This window comes from Lipophrys pholis (assembly GCF_963383615.2).
Source record: "Lipophrys pholis genome assembly, chromosome: 5".
Classification (NCBI taxonomy): Eukaryota; Metazoa; Chordata; class Actinopteri; order Blenniiformes; family Blenniidae; genus Lipophrys; species Lipophrys pholis.
In genome coordinates this window covers 30,966,858-30,986,332 of record NC_137628.1, presented here as the reverse complement: position 1 = coordinate 30,986,332, position 19,475 = coordinate 30,966,858, and the positions used below count along the sequence as shown (strand labels likewise).

General features: G+C 40.5%; 1 protein-coding gene across 2 annotated transcripts in view; it reads left to right on the top strand.

Annotated features, from left to right (window-relative positions):
• Nucleotides 1–19,475, top strand: part of sgcz (sarcoglycan zeta) — a gene marked incomplete at both ends in the record, with an annotated part of 356,107 nt that overhangs the window by 335,901 nt on the left and 731 nt on the right. The window lies entirely within an intron of this gene.

The window sequence follows — 19,475 nt, the reverse complement described above, 5'->3', positions numbered from 1 at the left end:
TGCTATCTCACTGTCAAGCTCTTCGCATCGCAGCCAGAGCAGACTTAGCCATTATCCCCCTGTGTGTGTGTGTGTGTGTGTGTGTGTGTGTGTGTGTGTGTGTGTGTGTGTGTGTGTGTGTGTGTGTGTGTGTGTGTGTGTGTGTGTGTGTGTGTGTGTGTGTGTGTGTCAGCCTGCCATATTGCATGTCTGCTGGAGCATAGTGGGCCATTAACTTAGTAATTAACAGAAGAATGACCCCCTCTCGTTGCTCTGACTGTCATTGTCAGTCACACACACAAACTATGTTGTGTACACAGTCAATCTCAACCCCCCAATACACACATTCACACACACCGACTCACATAATCGTGGGTTCAGAAAACAGTTGAAGTTACATTTCCTCTGTTGTATCACAGTCGACTTTCTGCCTTCCTCTTCGCTCTTTATGCTTTTTCATTCTATGGATTTGATGTACTCTTACCAACCACAACATAACATCCTTGTTCTGAGTTGGGCTCCATTGTTACTTCAGGAACTCAGATTCTTTTCATAGCAGAGGTTCAACAAGATGCTGGAAACATTTTGGTTCATGGCTGATCAGTTACCCATATCCACGATCCACATCGCAATATTTAGCTTCATTTGATGTTTTTCGGGGCTTTTCGTGGTCGGCTGTGTCGCATTTCAAAGAGCACTAATTCACTAAGGTCCCTGATTAAAGCCTGTAATCTTAACCAAATAAACACATTTACTAGTGATTTAAGAGACACTAAACCATTGAAGACCCCTTGAAAAGTTGAAGTAAAATGAGATAACAATAAACGATCAAGAAAGTTATACATATTGTCTCCATCAGCAGAGAAAAGTGACATTTTAAATCTTAAACAGCATTAATTTGTTAAACAATATGTATTTGTTCTCAGTATAGCATCTTCTTTTTTAGGTTTCTCTTATTTCGGGCCTTTCAATAAAAAGTACACAACTTCGCCTGTGTGTAAAAGTCTGAGTTAAAGTAAGCGTCCTGGTCAACAAACATTGCAGACATCTCTGACACGTCATAATACTGGAGAGTTGTGACTACATTATGGATGTGGTTGACTCTTCTAATATTTATTCACTCTCTGCAAGCAGACAGAGTCAATACACCAGACTGCAGCTGCGGACGATGTGCGGAGAGCATGAAGAAGTTAAGTGTGTTGTCTGGTATTGAGATTAAAAATGGCATCATAAAAGTGAAATATGTGGCTTAATGAACACAAGCATCTGTTTTGCAGACATTGTGGTATTTTTGTGTTTTGGGCAGTTACTACTGCACTAACTAAATACCAGGCCTTGGCAGATTATCTTCCCCACTAGGTCTCTTTTATTGTGCGAGATTTGAATTAATGTTTAATGAAGTGTGAAAAGTAAAACGCCGTCAAGTTTTTAGAACTGGACGGTTATACGGTTGTCCACGCTGCTCGGTTTGTACAATGTTATAGCCAATATGATGCTACTGCAAATTATTAATGAAATCCAACTGGAAAAGTTTTCACTGAAATGTTTGAATCATTTTTAAAAAGATGCAAACAAATAAATAAAAGTGCTTTCACAGTTTTAAAATGAACCATAATAGTTTATTGTTTTTTTAATCTATATTTATGTAAAACACATGAATGCAAGATAATTCAGAGTAATTGCTTAAACCATATGAAGATTATGAGCTATATAACTTTGACCGTTGACGCCGTTAAGAAGTTCTGATATTGATCATTTCATTTATAAACTTGCACCAAAACATTTCTGGACCAATGAAACCTTGTGAAAGTGTTGAAGAGTTGGATAATATGACTCCTTTGATACGACTACTCTGATTGTAGATAACTCGTATACCTATTATGTTATAGTGAAGACCTGCAAGAACAGCTTTTACTTTACACTTTTCTTTTTTAATATACTTCAAAATTGGTGTAGTGGCTCGCACTGGCATCTGGATTTATCTGTTTTTTTCCGTTGGGCTTGCAGCTGTGTGGGTTTTCAACAGATATTCTGGATATTCTGATTCCCTCCCTAAATCCAGACATAGTTGGGTAACTGGTCGCGTTTAAGCTGCCGTAAGTCTGGGTGATTATCTCCCTGTGTTAGCCTGGTGATGAACTATTGGATTGTGCAGGAAATACTCTGCTTATTGCGCAGTGTCAGCAGGAATTTTCCTCGAGTCCTCACAGTCAATCCTATTCGTGATTCCTTCCACCTGCCAGGGGGCCTCATTGTTTCTTTCAATGTCCGATGTGATGTCCAACAATCCGACTTCACCTGTAAGAGGTGGGTCCAGTTATTGAACTTCTTCCACCGATCTCAATACCTTTGCAGTTTTTGTAATCCCAGAACTCAATTTATGAATAACGGAACAATTTTTTTACAGTTTCTGGGTTCATATGAGTGGAATGGTTAGTTTGCCTCTCAAGTCCAGGTTTTATGTGTCTCCACCAAATAACGTATGTCTGACGATGTTTTGAACATTCCCACCTTGTAAAAATGAAAAGCCACATACAGTATATCTAAAGTATTTCTGCTTCCTCCATCCCCCATCATATTTGATGTCATAAGAAAGTAGATCATCTCATCTTCCAAGAAAATCCAGCAAAACTCTACATTTTAACATCGATGCATGATGATAATTGATGTGAATAATCTCAGAAATCCAAACGAAAGTGTAATAAAAAGCCTTTTCCTTGTTATTTCAGGTCCACAGTTTTGTGTGCGAGGCGACTCATTCACCATTTCCTGAGAAAAATCTTTGAACTTCTTTTTAACTATAATCATTAAGTTCCTTTCACTTGATTCTTCACTTTTAAAGCTGGATTTAGTGTAAAAGTTTTATCTTTCCTCTCATTTAAACTTTTTCTCACCACTTTACTTCTGACCACGTCTCTGATTCTCTCTAATTGAATTATTACCTCTTCTCATTTTCCTTGCTCGGTTCACTTGCGCCCTACACCATATGGCTTCTATTCATTTTCTCTGTTGTTTTTTTGTTCTATGTGACTTTTTTCTATGCTCTCTACATCTTCTCACCATCCTCCACCCTCCTCCTCCTCCTCCTCTTCTCTGCCTCTCAGTCCTTCATCTCTCAGCAGCCCAGCCTATCTAATTAACTTTCCACTGCCGGGGTTATACATCACTGTAGCTGTCATTTCACAAGAGAAGGGGAGGGGAATTATAATTTTTACCTCTTTTCTGTCATCTCTCTCTATTCCCCCCTCTCTCTCTTTCTCTCTCTCTCTGTTTCATGTGTTCTTTTGTCTCTTTCTGGCCTTTGTTCATCCATTATCGCTCTCTGTTTCTTCCTCTCTCCCTCTCTGTCATCCCTGCATAAATAGACGTCTCCCTATTGATGGCGAGCTTCAGCATGAAGGAGTGTGTAACAAGGGCAGTGGTCTGGGCCTTTGGCGAGGCTTGATACCATGAAAGGTTTGGAGAAGACCAAGGATTTGTGGAACTTTGCTTCTCAACCTTGTCACCTTCACTAGCCGGAGGCGGATAGGGAATGCCCCCCTTTCACCGTGTAACAGTGTTATAAATGTCAAAAGAGGTCTTATCAGCATGTCTAAATGTATTCAGAAAGATTCAAATGATCCAAATCTGTATAGAAACGAACAAGGTCACATTTGAACAAAAGAATATGGTTATTAGAATCTAATCTGTTTCTAGGGAATGGGTAAAGGGCAGGAGATGCGATTACAATTCAGACTAATACCTTTGGGGTAAAATAATAGTAACATTCTTTCTGATTGATTTCTTCTGTATTTTCTTTCCAAAACAGCAAAATAATTTCAAAAGCAAGCAAATTATTTCACCAAACAGGTCAGACATGCACAATATTCTTCATAGGATAAACCTAAGGATACATCCCATTTCACATTTCTCTGGATTTTAATAATAGAATAACTTAAGCGTGTTAGTTTTGGAATGTGGCACTTATGGATTAAGCAGGAGATTAGTTCTGAGAAAAACAATCACCTGAAACTTACAAACTGATGAATGTGTTTGTCGGGGTCTCAAAATGACATTTTGAAGATGAAGAGGATCGAACACCTTTCTCTCTCAAGATACTACAAAGTGCAGTTAAAACAAGATTGTAAAACTTCTCTGTATCAATCATATGGAAAAGGTGAAACTTTTGACAGTTTAATTTGCCCTAAAAACACTATTTATCTCATATTGATGCGTTTCAGAAATGTGTGAATTGCAAACACAGAAGAAAAGTGATGAGCTTGTCAGTTTAAAGACAATAAGCAAGAGCTTTGTCCATAATCAGAGCCACGCTCAGTGAAACATCAAAATGATAAAGTGCAAAAGTTTGTATCTCACACTGTTGTTAAAGTTTAATTTAAAATCATTAAATATGGAAACATCTTTTTAAAACCAGAAGCTTCTCCTCCAAACTGACTTTTGAATGATGTTTGTACCTGAAACCATCAAATATCTGTAGCATATCTCCTCTCACGGTGGTTTTCCTCAAATTTATGAGTCAATAACTTTAGGAGACCACCCAGCTCAATAAAACGGACTACCACGGCCATAAGTGTGTCATTTCATAGAATAGGAGACATCTGCTATTGATGTTGTATATTTTCATTGCAGTTACTTTTGCATTTCACATTTTTCATCATAACATCTCACCAAGTGATATGAGCTTTTCTCACAAGAGGGTAATACACGACCACCAGAAGCTTTCCGGTGTGCCCAATAAACACAACTTTAGCTCCTCTTAATGCTTTTGTAAACCCTTGTGTGTCACAAAAAACAAGGAAACACAGCAGCATTGACTCAAGACTGGTTATTATTTGGTCAAAAGTGCAACTGCTTTTCTTGGTCCCAACACAGTAATTAACCGCCAGTGTGCCTGACCAGCACTCCCTTGACTACACGGATGCACACAAGTATATCTGCTATTGAGGCAGAGCAGGTGCCAGATGGGAAAATGACAACTGCGTCATTCTGAGACTGGCGAAGGCGTCTGTGCTGTTCTGTTCTGTGCTTTGCAGCATGTGTGACACCACAGAGAGAGTAGAGAGCCAGAAACGGGAAAGGTGACGAGCAAAAGTCACTTCTAAAGAACGAAAAAATAAAGACACTATGGACCGTATAGAAGCTAACAAACTGCCAGATATAGGATTTGTCAGTCCTGTAAAGATCAAAAAAACCTCGGAGGAATTTCACGGTGGCGACTGTCGCACTATCTTGCACAACCTCATCATCAGTCCATCCATTTTCAAAGTGCTCATTACAAAGACGTGTTTTATCCCCGAGCACGAGGAAATGCAATGCGATTGGTACCCAGGTGACCAATATAATCCACAGCAATTTGTCTGACATTCATGAAATTTATTGGAATTAATTGACATTTTGAATCACATTATTTTTGCATATACTGTAGTTTTGAAGTTGTTCATTGTTTAAAGTTTCAGTGAATCTCACTTAACGTCCTACAGGGATCCTGCCTTGTATTAATAGAAAAATTTTAAAAATAAGAATAAATAATATTTTTAAAAAATTTATAAATTGCTGAATTATTCCACGTTAGCCTAGGGCAGTGGATTTTATATTATAACGTGACAAACATTAGGAAATCTGACTTTCACCTCAGAATTTCTATGAATTGAGTGGCGTATGAGGGGGAATCGCAGTTCTCACATCATTCCTCAACTTGAAACCTCCTGGCCCACATTGTTCAGACCTGCATGAATCACAAACTGTTGACACACACACACACGCGCACACACACACGCACACGCACACACACTCACACTCACACACACACCCCTCACCTAACTCCGACTCCAAGAGGAAACCTTGTCCCAGTGAGGCAACGTGCTGACCACTGCACCACTATGTGGCCACATTCATTTATTTAATTTCTTTAAATAATCTTTAAAGTATTTTCTATTCTCCTGTAATTTTATTATAAATATAGTTGATTTACTTCACATCCTGAAATTGTCTGATTCTACATAACAATGGTGCCAAGTCTTAACGAGGTAGTTAGAAATACTTGATTCTACTACTAGTAATCCAGGGATAAGAACTGGATTGGTAGCAGAAATCTTTAGATGCTCCGTCCTTCACTTCTTCTCTTCGGCTTTGTGTGTCTTCCTGGGCAGCAGCACCAAACTTGGTCATCAATAGGCCACAAGATGAATAAACTAATAAGTATAAGACTTTCTAAAGATAAATTCTGTTGCTATTTGCGGGCCAACCCAGCCTTTTAAAATGATGTTAAAATACCAGCATATTTCCTTAAATTCAGCGCTTTATCCAGATTGTATTCCTGCTCATCCAGTCTCATATATACTTTCTGCAGCCGCTGACACCATCAAATGAACAGAGGAGAGCGGATGAAAGGAGGATAGAAGGAGGATCGGATGAGTGGGGGGAGGGGGAGGATGGCAGAAAATAGATGTTTCTGTCGATTTTGCAGGAGAAAATAAAGGCGTGCAGGACAGCAAGGCTTAAAGCCAAATCAATGTTGTCAGCATCTGGCACTTAAGAAGGGGCCATTAAAGTTTAAAAAGTTTGGAAAGCAGCGCTGGAATTAAGGCCAAATGGGTTAGAGGTAGGGGAGCACTGGCTTCCATTAAAATCAAAGCCAACGAGAGCTGACAGATCCTCTCAGGATTCCTGCAGTCCTCCTTTTTTATTATCTCCTCTCCTTCCTACTTTCTCTCACTCCCTTTCTCTTTCCACGTTCCCCTCTATCTCTTTCCATTGGCTCAGCAGGCACTTTCCATTCTTTTAATTTATGCTTCTCTCTATACTTGATCTTCGGCAACCCAGGAATTACTCTCATTTCTCTCCTTTAAAGTCACATTGTTGATGAGATGAGTATCAAGAAAGCTCTGAGCGACGAGGCACAACTGTTATCATGTGCTGATGAAGTGATAGAAAAGAAGAAGGATCCAAACAAAGTTCATGGAAATGTTATTTTATAATTGATCGACAAGTCAGATGTGGAATAAGAGTCGCTTTTTCTTGAAAAATGAAGATGAATAATCCTTTAAAGGTCGAGACTAATGTGGCCACAGTCACTGACATTCCTGTTTCTGCAGGTATTTTGTCTGCGGTATGTAATAGATTTACAATCTCAAAGCTCCTTTGACTGCCTCATCAAGCCAGATGATTCAGCATTAATGCTCAGTAGGGGGTTGCCATTTGATTTTTTGGGGGGTAATTATGTGAGATACTCACTTCCGAGAGATATTACTCTTTTTCTTAATTCTCCCTTTGTTTGGTTTAACCTTCATATTTCACGGTTAAATCATGTATTGGTCTTATCATTTGTCTTGTATACACCAAGAAATGTGGCTCCCTCCGCATTACATTTTAAATTTACCTCATTAGAAACAAACAAATTGTGCAAAATTAAAGTTCAAAGCCTGCGTTTTATAAAAGCTGCGCCATGTTTCCTTCAACGTCAACAGTCAGCAACAAAAAAGTGTGAACAATCAAGGTTCTAATCTGAAAAATATCCAATCAAATAAATGCATTTTCCTTCCGTCCCTGATTAAGGAAATACAATAGGGAGTGAGCCTGTAGCCTATTGTAGAAGCATTAGAAATTGAATGAGCTAGTTGTCTGTGGCAACATTCCCAGAAATATTACAAGCAATTTGCAATTAGTGACGCATTTTACATCACCAGCAGTGGTTGTTCTGCTATAAAGGGTATGGGATTAAATAACGCAACAGACTCCCCAGCTGCCAACTCACTGATGTTACCCAGACAACACTGCAATGTAAAAGAAAATAAAAAAATGCAATTTTAAAGACCACAGGAACAAACCTGTTTCTTGAAGATTGAGCCGCCGACTGTTTGCTGGCTCGGTGTGTATCTTGCATACTGTGGTAAATGTGGAACAGCTGAGCGGGAAGATGTCTGAGTCAGGAACCTGATGGTGACGACTGAGGGCTTGGAGACAGAAATGAGAAGGAGCTGACTCTGCCGACGATGTCCTCGTGACAGTTCACTGAGAAGTAGAATAGAAATGCCTTCCAGGGACTAATTTTACAACAGGCTGAGAAAATACTGTCCAAATGCCCTTGAGTTAGGCACATTATTCCTAACTAGGGTAGTTTCACTGAAAGGCTGCTGCATGTAAATAGAAAGAAAATGTGTATTTTGTATGCAGGGTGACAATATCACTTTCTAATATCAAAATATGATTGAAGAATAGCTGAAATGTTCTTTGCTTCTTCATGTGTGGAGTTTATCTTGAGCAAAGAAAAAAGTCAAAATTAAGAAGAATGTCTAGTATGTTATAGTCTTTTGAAAGTGGTGTAACAGAACACAACCCACACTGTCTGTGGCCATACTATTATGGCCGCCTATTTAATAATGCGTGGTTTCTTTCCTGGTTTGCTCCCACGATGCAACCATGACACATTGTCTGATCCATTTCTATCAAAGCAACCTGACCTACGGTACCTTATCTGTTGAATGGCACCACATGGGAATTCACTCCGTGTACATGATGGGGTCTCATTTGTCCGTGACCCGGTCGTCAGTTCACAACTTTTTCTTCCTTGGACAACTTTCGACAGAAACTAACCACTGCAGCAGGGGCGACTGGTCATTAGGAGCAGGGGGCTGAGCGCCACCTGGTGTCATCAGAAAGCACTGCATGTAAAGTATGCTATTAATTCTTTAAGATTATCTACAGTGTTTTCTTGTCTGTTAATAAAACTTCCTCTTTATAGCACATAATTACTGTGAGGACTGTCCTCCCCGGTTCCTGGTCTCGTCTTGCTGCTTCAGGTTGTTTCCTCCTGATCTACACCGATGGGGCATTAGTGTAGCTCGCCCCTCTCTCACCATGCAGTGTGTATTGCATTAGTGTAGCTCGCCCCTCTCTCACCATGCAGTGTGTATTGCATTAGTGTAGCTCTCCCCTCTCTCACCATGCAGTGTGTATTGCATCGGTGTAGCTCTCCCCTCTCTCACCATGCAGTGTGTATTGCACGCAGTAAAGTGTTCATGCTCAGGCTGTGGCTGTGGCTGTGGCTCCGTTCATTCAGATCAGGTGATTTTGATGCCTCGTGGGTCTTGAAGCCCCGCCCACTAACAACGTCCTTTCGAAGCTCAGAGCTGATTGGCTGGCGCAGATAGAGGCGGAGCTTCACAGAACCGGAGCGAGTCGAACAAATACCAGCTTGTTAGCAGCTAAAGCTAACAAACAGTTAAGACTCTAAATTAATTTGGTCGATTATTTACGGGTACGAGTTTGAAACTCTTACATTAGCAGAGAACCTGAAGGTGACTAATGGTAAACTGAGTGACCCGATGATCAACAGTTTCTAAGAATCTCATTAATTTGCAGCTTTACCAGTGATCGAGCAGTAGAACTTTAGTCTTTGAAACTGCCTGGCCTGGTTTGAGTCCTATTAATGACTTTTTTTTTTAATTGAATTTCTTTTTGATCCGCTATCTCCAAGGCTCAACATTTTTACCGGATCAGTGCCTATACGGTGGTTATAATGTTGTGGCTAAACGGTGGTGCACCCACCTTACTTTGGAATTCAGTGGGGTCACTGGATATCTAGAAACGCCACTGCACTGCAGACTGGGAACAAAGATGCTTTGATGCAGTCAGTCGATCAGTCGTCATGCGTGCCCAGTTTCCTGCATCTAAAACACTAACTTCTACGTGGTACATCCCAATCACTACGATCTAACTACCAGTGACTTCATTGTCATGTTCAAGCAACCAGTTTGAGACTACATGAGTTTCCGTTATCAGATGAGGGGTGACCTGTGGTCATACAAAGATGGACATGGTCGGCAAAAGTACTCAGACAGGCCTTTTGGCATTCAAACAAAGCTCAGGGGCCCAAAGTGTGCCAAGATAATATCTTCCACACCATTACACCTCCAGCAGCCGTATGAACTGTGTGGTCCCTTTATTTTGATGCTGTACGAGCTGTGGTCTCATTTTAATGTTCTCAGCTGACAGGAGTGGTACACGGTGAGGCCTTCAAGTGCTGGCGCCCTTTAGCTTCAAGGTTCAATCTGTTGTGCATTGAAAGATCACCGTATGCATACTGTGGTCATAAAGAGTGGCTGTTTGAGTCGTTGCTGCTGCTCCATTATCACAGCGAACTGCTTTTTCAGAATACTCTCCGTAAACCCTGGAGTTGGGCTTTCATTACCATCCCAGTATATCAGCAGCCAACCTGGTACCAACAACCATGTCACATTCCAAGTAACTTTGATAATAGTCTTGTTTTCACTGTCATACCCTTGTCGACTGGCCGGCCGTTTAACAGGTGTAGCTCACAAAGTGCAGAATAAAATATTACATCAACACAAGATAAAGTGAATGGCATGGTGATTAGGATGTCACCCACTCATGGTGATGACACTCATGTAGATTTTCCACGATTACATAATTGAACGTCAGGCTTGAGTCAGCCTCACTGCTGAGTGAACGGCATCAAGTAAATGAAAAGCTTTATTAAAACAAATGTTGTCTCCAGCAGGTTGTTTGCAGAACGTCACCATCACTGGAGACTCTTTCCAAACCTACAGACACTTTCAATGTCCTGTTTGCCATATTTGCATCCATGTACCGTTTGTCCTCCGCTCCCGATGCTGCTGACTGTAGTGAGGTGAGATCAGGTTAACTACAGAAAGTTTGAACAAAGTTAGGTTGCCATGGAGTTTTATTGTTTGTTGACACAATGCTGAGGTTTATTAAGACGCTTTAGCCCGGAGGTGTTATTGGGCTGGTACACTGGGACTCTTGTTCCCAGCTGCTTGTTGTTTTACCTGCGGGTAAGGCAGAATGGAGAGTGAATTAGAATAGTGGCAGGGGGTAAATCCTTGTTGTACACGCCGATGCTCCGGATCTCTCACAGATATCTAATATACATTATATACTGTATGTATAGAAGCATTCAACATTGCACACAAAGCAAATACATATAGCCACTTAGTAGGTGTGGACTCACCTCACACACAGGCTGCCCTCAAACGCTTAACGCTTCTAATGTGCATACAAATGAGCTCAAACACATAAATATGGATAGCCACACAAATACAAATATGCATTTGTATGCAGAGATGTATGCATGCGTACACACAGTGTGAAGTCAAAGCACACTTTCACAGCTGCCTCTTCTCTCTCTCTCGCTCTCTCTCGCTCTCTCTCGCTCTCGCTCTCGCTCTCGCTCTCGCTCTCTCTCTCTCTCTCTCTCTCTCTCTCTCTCTCTCTCTCTCTCTCTCTCTCTCTCTCTCTCTCTCTCTCTCTCTCTCATCTTTCTGTTTACTTCCAAAACTTCACTTTTGAGTAGCTTCATCTAGGTGTATGTGTTCATGTGTTCTCAAAGGGGGATAACAGATTAACAGATACCTGCCAATACCTGGGAGAAGCAAATATTTTTCAAAAGGTGTGATTAATGTCAGAAAATGTATTATCGTATAATTCACACCACCTGAGCCGATCATTATTGATATTTTTTTGTTGTTGTTTATTATTCTGTCAGTCTGATGTAAGGCAGTCTTTGGCTTTCGTGTGTGGGAGTTGTGCCTCTCCGTCTTATTTGTGCTTCTGTCCATCACATCATATGTTTAGATTTATGACATTCTGCAGCTCCATTCCTCATTGTATGCTGGTGTGCATCACTGTCTGTATTCCTGTCCAACCGTGCATGTACTCATTTATCTGTACCTCCACTCCTGTGTGTTTTGTGTTGTGGCTGTGCGCATATTTGTGTGTGTACGGTACGGCAGAGTGGACCGACATTGCTTTATGTCCCTGCTACATCTGGGATACTCCTGCCTCTGTCATTTAGTCTATTGTCAGCTCCCATTCCAGCGTCTGTCCATTCAACAAGCGTAATGGTCTGTGTAATACACTCGGATAGCTCCTCAGCCGCCCACCTATTTATGTTGTTGGAGTGTGTGTGCATGTTCCCATGTGTGAATGCAGAAAGCGAGCGAGGCAAAGAATGGGAGGAGAAGTGAAATAAGGTTGGAAGAACAAAGAAGTTCAACTGTGCGTGTTTGTGTGGGCAGACTTTTGTGTTTCTGCAATAGCACTCGTATTGTGAGATTGTCGGCCTCCATCAAATTTCTCACCTGACCTCCTCCATCCTGGGAGTCAAGGACTTTAAAGTCAATACGTTATAGGGAGCGCCTGCTCCATTTTAAATGAGTAGTTGACATTGTGAGATAATTCCATGCTGCGAGAAAGTCAGTAATTTTCTCTGAACCATTCCAGCATTCAATGTTCATTTATTAGTGAACACGAATCTCATACCACCATTGGTGGTAGTACCCCAGTGTATTTAGGCCCCAAGAAGTAATCAACACAACCTGTTGAAGTTCCAACCGAGCACAGAAATCGGGAGAAAAGGTGATTGAAGTGACTTTGAAAGTGCTGTGGTTGTTTGTGCCAGAGTGTGTGTTCTCAGTGCTTCGGAGAAACACCACGTATACCGAGGTTGATTCCAGATTCATTTTACAACAAAACATATTTGGGGCAACAAATGATTTCTGCTAAGGAGTAGCTGGTATACCTTTAAGATTGAATACATGCCATTTCGTTTGGATTACATCATCAGGTTTATTCTTTTTTTAAATTCCACATGCAGTTCTAAAGATTTGTGTTTCAGTAAATGTTTTAATAAAAAAAAATTCTACTATGAACTTATTGTACTTTTTTCTTCTCCTTTCATTTTTATACAACCCCGCCATAAATGGCTAAATCCAGCAGCATAAAGCACCACGATATTTAATAATCTCCACGTTCTGGTTTCCAGAACGTGACAATGAGTTAATTGACTGTCCTGGGAAGTACTCCACATTTATTTGTTCTATATCCAGTACAGCATCACTGTATTGGATTAGAATCGGAGATGCTGGCAATGAGTGAATCTGCAGCCATTAGACTCAAAGGCAAAAGTAGATGTAGCCTGATACAGAGACAGTTTAAATGACGTAGGTATTGATTGTATAGCATATAGTAATACATTTATCTGAATTTCGAAGATTTATCTGAATTCTCCCTTTGAGTATGAAGAAATAAACCACATTTAAATGATCACACTGATGCATGCTTTGGACTTCAATTATCTTTCTTCTGCTCTCCTCTGGGTTCACCAGAACAAGTAACCTGCCTTCAAGTTTTACGTCTGATTCTCTTCCTGATTACAGTATTTAAAGTACAGAGAGAGAGAGAGAGAGAGAGAGAGAGAGAGAGAGAGAGAGAGACCCTCAAATGGCTGGTCTGGTTTAGACTGTATATATGAGTGTAATTTTTAAGTTTTTCTTTGGGGGTAATATATGGACATGGTAATTGTACAGATTTGTCTGTAACACTTGTTGAGAAGTTGCAGTTTCCATGCAAGGTGACGAGTTAATATGTTCTTTGTGATGCAACAGCATGTGCATGTATGTAGACTTTAAGATGGTATTGTTGTATATGGTAGTAAATGTACAATGCCTTTCAAAAAGGGGCTGTAAAATGTAAGAAACAGTAAACAGTATAAGTTGTTTTTTTGTATCTGCCTTTGTTATTGTTCTTGAGCTACATGCTGCTGAAACACAAGCTATTTTCAAACCATGATATTTTTAATGACACAAAACTGCATTGTTGCGTAAACAAACAGAACGCAGCACATTTCCTGTTATCACTAAAGAATGTTGAGGTGTGAGCCGAGCATTGGTCATTAGCTTTGGATGGATGAAGGAGATTGTCGGTGGCTCTCCAAACGTTGTGTGAATCACCAGAGCTGGTCAACTGAGGCCATTACAATATTTCTCTGAATGCGTTCACTGAGGCTGAAATGCTGCAAGTTGTCTGATTTGAATTCGTATGTTGGTGAAAAATGAATTTTTACATTATATTTAAAAATGACACTGACATATGCACGTGTACAAATGACCTTTAAGGGTTGTATTTCTCCTGTAACATCAGTCCCACTATTGCTTGGTGAGAAACTTCTTTCCGTGTTCTTTTTCCTTCTAAATGTGTGCGACCTCTATAACCTTCACACAAATGTCCCATCTCCTTTTTCAATTTGACAGACGACACTTCCTCCTCCTGAACACAGTCATACAGTCCTTCCTCCTCTGAAAGGACTCCTCATGCTCTCAGAACACTTGTTCTGGTTTCTGATCTCCTTCCAAAGACACTTTAACCCTCTTATCTCCTCTGCTGTCTTCTCTGCCCCAACCTCCTCTCTTCTTCCTTTCATTCCAGGAAAATCTCATCCTTTTTCCACCACTTTCCCTCCTCTCTCATGCCTCCCACCCTCTTTTCTGTGTTTCTTAGCTGTGCCAAAGGAAATCATCCATGAAAAATGTTTTGACCCTCCATAATTGCCGCTTCCCGCATGTTTCCCATCTCCTTGATGCTGGAGCCACGTGCTCGCTAAACTGTTATTGGAGAGAGATGGGTACAGACACACATCCACTCACACTGTGTGCACAGACCAAGCCACCCACGCAGACTTGTACAATTATGTTAATGTATAGAGACACGTCCATAGAAGACACACACAGGAATACACTCCAGTTAAATATGTGGGCAGAGAGCAAAAAGGAACATTTAAACTGCTGTATCCCCATTTCTTTCTTTCTATCTATCTATCTATCTATCTATCTATCTATCTATCTATCTATCTATCTATCTATCTATCTATCTATCTATCTATCTATCTATCTATCTAAGTTTTGATATGAAATGATTCAGTAATGTCATTAAATACAATGTTAACTTGTTGATTTAAATAATAATATATATAATAAGGATTATTGTGTGTGTAGATGGTGAATTTGTAAATAGAAAATAATGCTAGAAAAGTAATTGTCAAAGATCAGCCATTATTCTAATAGAGTGGAAATGTGGCTTTAATGATGCCAAAGAGAATTGTCACATTTCACGTCATTCTTATTAAGCAACTGGCGCAGTTCAGAAAAAGTAAATGAATTGTGTCTTTGATTTTCTTTGTTTTGTTTTTGTGTCTTTGTGCATGCTGCCTGTGATAGACCTAAAAACTCCAGCTTGGTTTACATGAATGTGCTGAAAACTAAAAGAAGCAGCAGGAGGGAATATTATCATCTATTTAGTAGCTTTTAAAGAAAGTCCAACTGAAGGTTTTCCCCCTTTGGAAAAGTGGTGTTGTTTCATATTAAGTGTTTCATATTCAACTCCTGCTGTTCTGCCAAGTTCTGCATCACAATCATGGTCGAGTCCTGACGGAAGCAGTTGAACGGGGGTGAGAAACTAGCTACTGGTGCTGGATGGTGTTTTCACAATCCACTCAAGGGCTTTTAAAATTTACAATCTTATAGTCTATGGCAGTGAGGACGGATGCAATATGGCAGCAGGTCTGTGCGAAGAAGACACTCAGGCTTTCATGCATGCATGCGTCTCCCATTAGTGGAATTTAAAAATCTTTTGTCAACAGCTCTTTATTTAGCCTCGGCTTTACGTGCCACCGAGGCAAGAAGAGAAAATGATTGATTGTTTGTTTAGTCTAATTTTAGAAAATATCATTCTGCCTTTATGAAAACAAGACTGGGTCAGTAAAATAGTTTTGCATATATGAGCTTTGTAAAAATATATATATTTAAGTAAATAAAAAATCCATTAAAAAGCAAAAGTATGTTTAATTATTTGTTCCTCCAAAGATGTGACGGGTCTAAGGCAGCATGGTCATGAAAGTAAACAACAATATAAACTCCCCTGTCAATGAAGACATGGTGAGAAGAAGCACTCTCGTGTCCAGAAACAGGTTGATCTTCAGCTCACTCTCTCACACTCTCACTCTCTCACTCTCTCTCTCCTGTGTTCAGCTAACAACACACTGACCTAATATTTACACACACTTTCATCTGGCAATGGGATGAATGTAAGCACTAATCCAACCTTAAGCTAAAACAAATGACTCTACTCTCCTTCCACCTGGTCTAGCTCCACTCTCCTTCCACCTGGTCAAGCTCTACTCTCCTTCCACCTGGTCTAGCTCTACTCTCCTTCCACCTGGTCTAGCTCTACTCTCCTTCCACCTGGTCTAGCTCTACTCTCCTTCCACCTGGTCTAGCTCCACTCTCCTTCCACCTGGTCTAGCTCTACTCTCCTTCCACCTGGTCTAGCTCTACTCTCCTTCCATCCATTTTTCCGTTCATGTCTTTCTTCCGCTGTGTATTTTCCCATCGCTACACAGCGATCCACCTTCCCCTCACCTCTCACCTCTCCTTTATTGATCCTTTCCTCTCTCTATTCCCTCATCATCTCAGTGCATCTGTCACCTTTTCTTCTGTACAATCATCAGTGTCTTCTTCTCTTCTTTTGCCTTTCAGCGGATGCTCACTTCCTCTCTCTCCGTCTTTCTTCTCATGGTTCATGTCGTCCTTCACTTTGTTGTCGTTTCAGAAAAGCAGTGCTTGCCGGGCATGTGGTCACATGTGCACCCATTCCCCTGCACTCCCCCATCCCAATGACATGGCCAAGTTCATTTTACTTTTCTATTGCTACGGCCAGTAGTTAGGATTGGATTTGGTTCATGTTGCCAACCGTGACTGAATCCTTTCCCCCTGCAAGGTTATAACAGCGCCCCGGCAGTTTTTATTGGGGAGCAGAAGGGTAGATGACAGGTGTGCCACCAGGGACCTGTTAGAGGCACACCTTGACATTTAGAGATGTACTGTGGTATTTTCCCTCACTCGACACATGAGCAAAGAAGTTCACATATTCCTTTTTCACAAGCTTTAAAGTGTCTCCTTGCTGTTGTTACTGTGGCTCATTAAAACCAACGGGCATAGCGGCCTAATGAGATTGCTGCTTCAGAGGCTGCCCTGCCCATTTTTATTTATTCTCTAAACACAAAACCTCTTTCCTGCTTCTTGTTTGGCCACAGGACTTTAATGTGGCTTTGTACTATTTAATAGTAACTAAAACTTGTTCTTGTTGTTTTAACCATTGTCTGTTGGCAGGTTAGTGAGCAGTAGGTTCATGCAGCTGAATCTTTAGAGGAGATATAGTAACACTTCTCAGCACATTTCAAAAACTTTGCAATTATGACTTTACCTCAGTGAAACAATTTGCCACTGACTTTCCACAAATCTGTTGTCTGACCCTCATCCTGACTTCTCATTCAGCCTGTCAATCACTCCAGACCAGCCGCATCTGTCAAGCAAGTCGTGACCCCTTGACATGTTTGACGAGTCGTATCTGCATAAGTGTGGAACTAATTTTGAAACGACGAGCAGCTGAAATGAAGCAACGCAATAGAAGAGAATTTTATAATGACATCATAATGACTTGTGGAAGAAAAAATCCACTGTGAGGTTTCATGAGAGAAGTTAATGCATTTTGAATGTCTTCTGTGACAGACATTCTTTCAAAGTTCAACACCTATAGTGATTTTTGTAAGTTTCTATAAATATATTTCAACAAAGGCTACAGTGTAAAAAGAAATAAAGAAAGAAAGATGAGATTTTATCACTGCTCAAGCAACAAGAAAAGATCAAACTCTTTTGACTTTACATGCTTTTTATGTTGATTTCCATCTTAGTCTTCACCAACAGAATATGTAAGTAATGTGTAATTTTATTAAATTAAAAGAGTATTTGTTTCAACTGTCAATTTCCCAGCTCATTTATTGTCTAAATGTGTCACAGCTAATATGTTTAAGTCAACCCTGGAGAATGGAATGTAATTGGTGAAAGGAAGATAATTCAGAGAATCTCATAAAGTTTGAGCATCAAACTAAAGACCTGTGGGCAATAAAGGATGACACCAACTGTGGACTTACTTCAGTTACTCCTGTTACCTGCCTGCATGTGTAATGGAGGGGCTGCTTACAGTGTGTGTGTGTGTGTGTGTGTGTGTGTGTGTGTGTGTGTGTGTGTGTGTGTGTGTGTGTGTGTGTGTGTGTGTGTGTGTGTGTGTGTGTGTGTGTGTGTGTGTGTGTGTGTGTGTGTGTGTGTGTGTGTGTGTGTGTGTGTGTGTGTGTGTGTGTTCAGATTAAGATGAAATCATTATTTATACGAGCTGGTTCCTTAACGTTCAGGTATCTGAACCTCTCTTTCATCTCTTCACCAGTAGTTTTTTTCTTACATTCATCACGTCTTCTAACTCCGTCATCTTTCCTTCATCTCTCTGTCTGGCTGCATCCCTCCTTCCTCTCCCTTCTTCCTGTCTTTCTGCACTCATCGCTATTTTCCCCGCACATTTTCGCTTCCTCTTCTTCTCCTCATTTCTGTAATGAAGAAGGTGAATAATGGGGATACAGATGTCTGCTGAGATTACCATCCAGCCTCGGGGTGTGCAAGAATATGTGAGAGACGGGGAGAGTGAAAGAAAGCAAGAAACCAAAGCTTTCTTGAATATTGAAGATAAAATAAATAAGAAGGTGGAGCAGTCAATATGCAATGAGAGTGAGAAATGATCCTCATTTGAAGTCTGGCTTGTAATAATCTGAATGAAGGTGAGATGAGAAACATGCAGGCTTGTTGATTCGACTTTGGCTGAATAAGGGTCATTGTCTGTTTTCTGTGTTGTCTCGTGTAGTTTAGATGACGGACAGTAGTTTAAAGCTGAAAATACAGACTATAACACCAGTGAATTTCCATCAAAACACCCAACAGGTTGATGGCTCTTCTCTTACCTCATCATCTAAATAGGAGGGTGGAGGTGAAGCCAATAGACTTTTATAGCCCGTATTGCTTGGCTTGTTATTGGTTGGTCCATTATGCTGCTGTCACTCTGCAATTTCACCCTTGGACTAATTTACTCACCATTCTTTGTTCGAAATCTACAAATAAACCTTTTTATTTATTCCTAAAATGTGAAGGTGGTGGTGGTGGTGGTGGTGGTGGAGGGGTTCTTTAATCAATGCCCGCTTGTCTTTCAATGCATGTCCTTATTGACTGAAGGAGAAAACCAAACTGCCAAAATGTTTTATTAGGTTTTATTAAAGCACGGTGTACCAGTGTACTCGGTGTACTGAGCAGCGCTGCAGGACAGAGGGTTGCAGTCTGATGGCTCTATAGCCCCAACTAGCAGCTGGCAGCTACTTAGCAGTTAAGCTTCCTTGTACATGAATAAAATACTAATTGGTTTAACCGACTGATATTCCTGGTGCCGAATGGTGAGGGGCCGGAAGTTTAATGAATTAGCGGACTAATCGCACACATCCACATGACACAGGCCCTCATCAAAATGCAAATGACCTGCAGATAGTCCAACACTGGACATAGTTTGTAAAAGACAGTTTGCAAGGTTTTGACATCAACGCAATAAAATCGATTATTAAAAGAGTCAAAAAGCTTCAAATTCATCAAAGAGATGACCTGACTTCTCAAAAAAAAAAAATTTTATCCTGATAGTTTATTTTTCTTCTAAAACGCTAATTAGTTTCTTGTTCATCTGGATTATGTCGTCTTCCTGCCGTGTCATTTTGAGGAAATCATCCTCGATTTCAAAGGAAGAATTGAAATACGTTG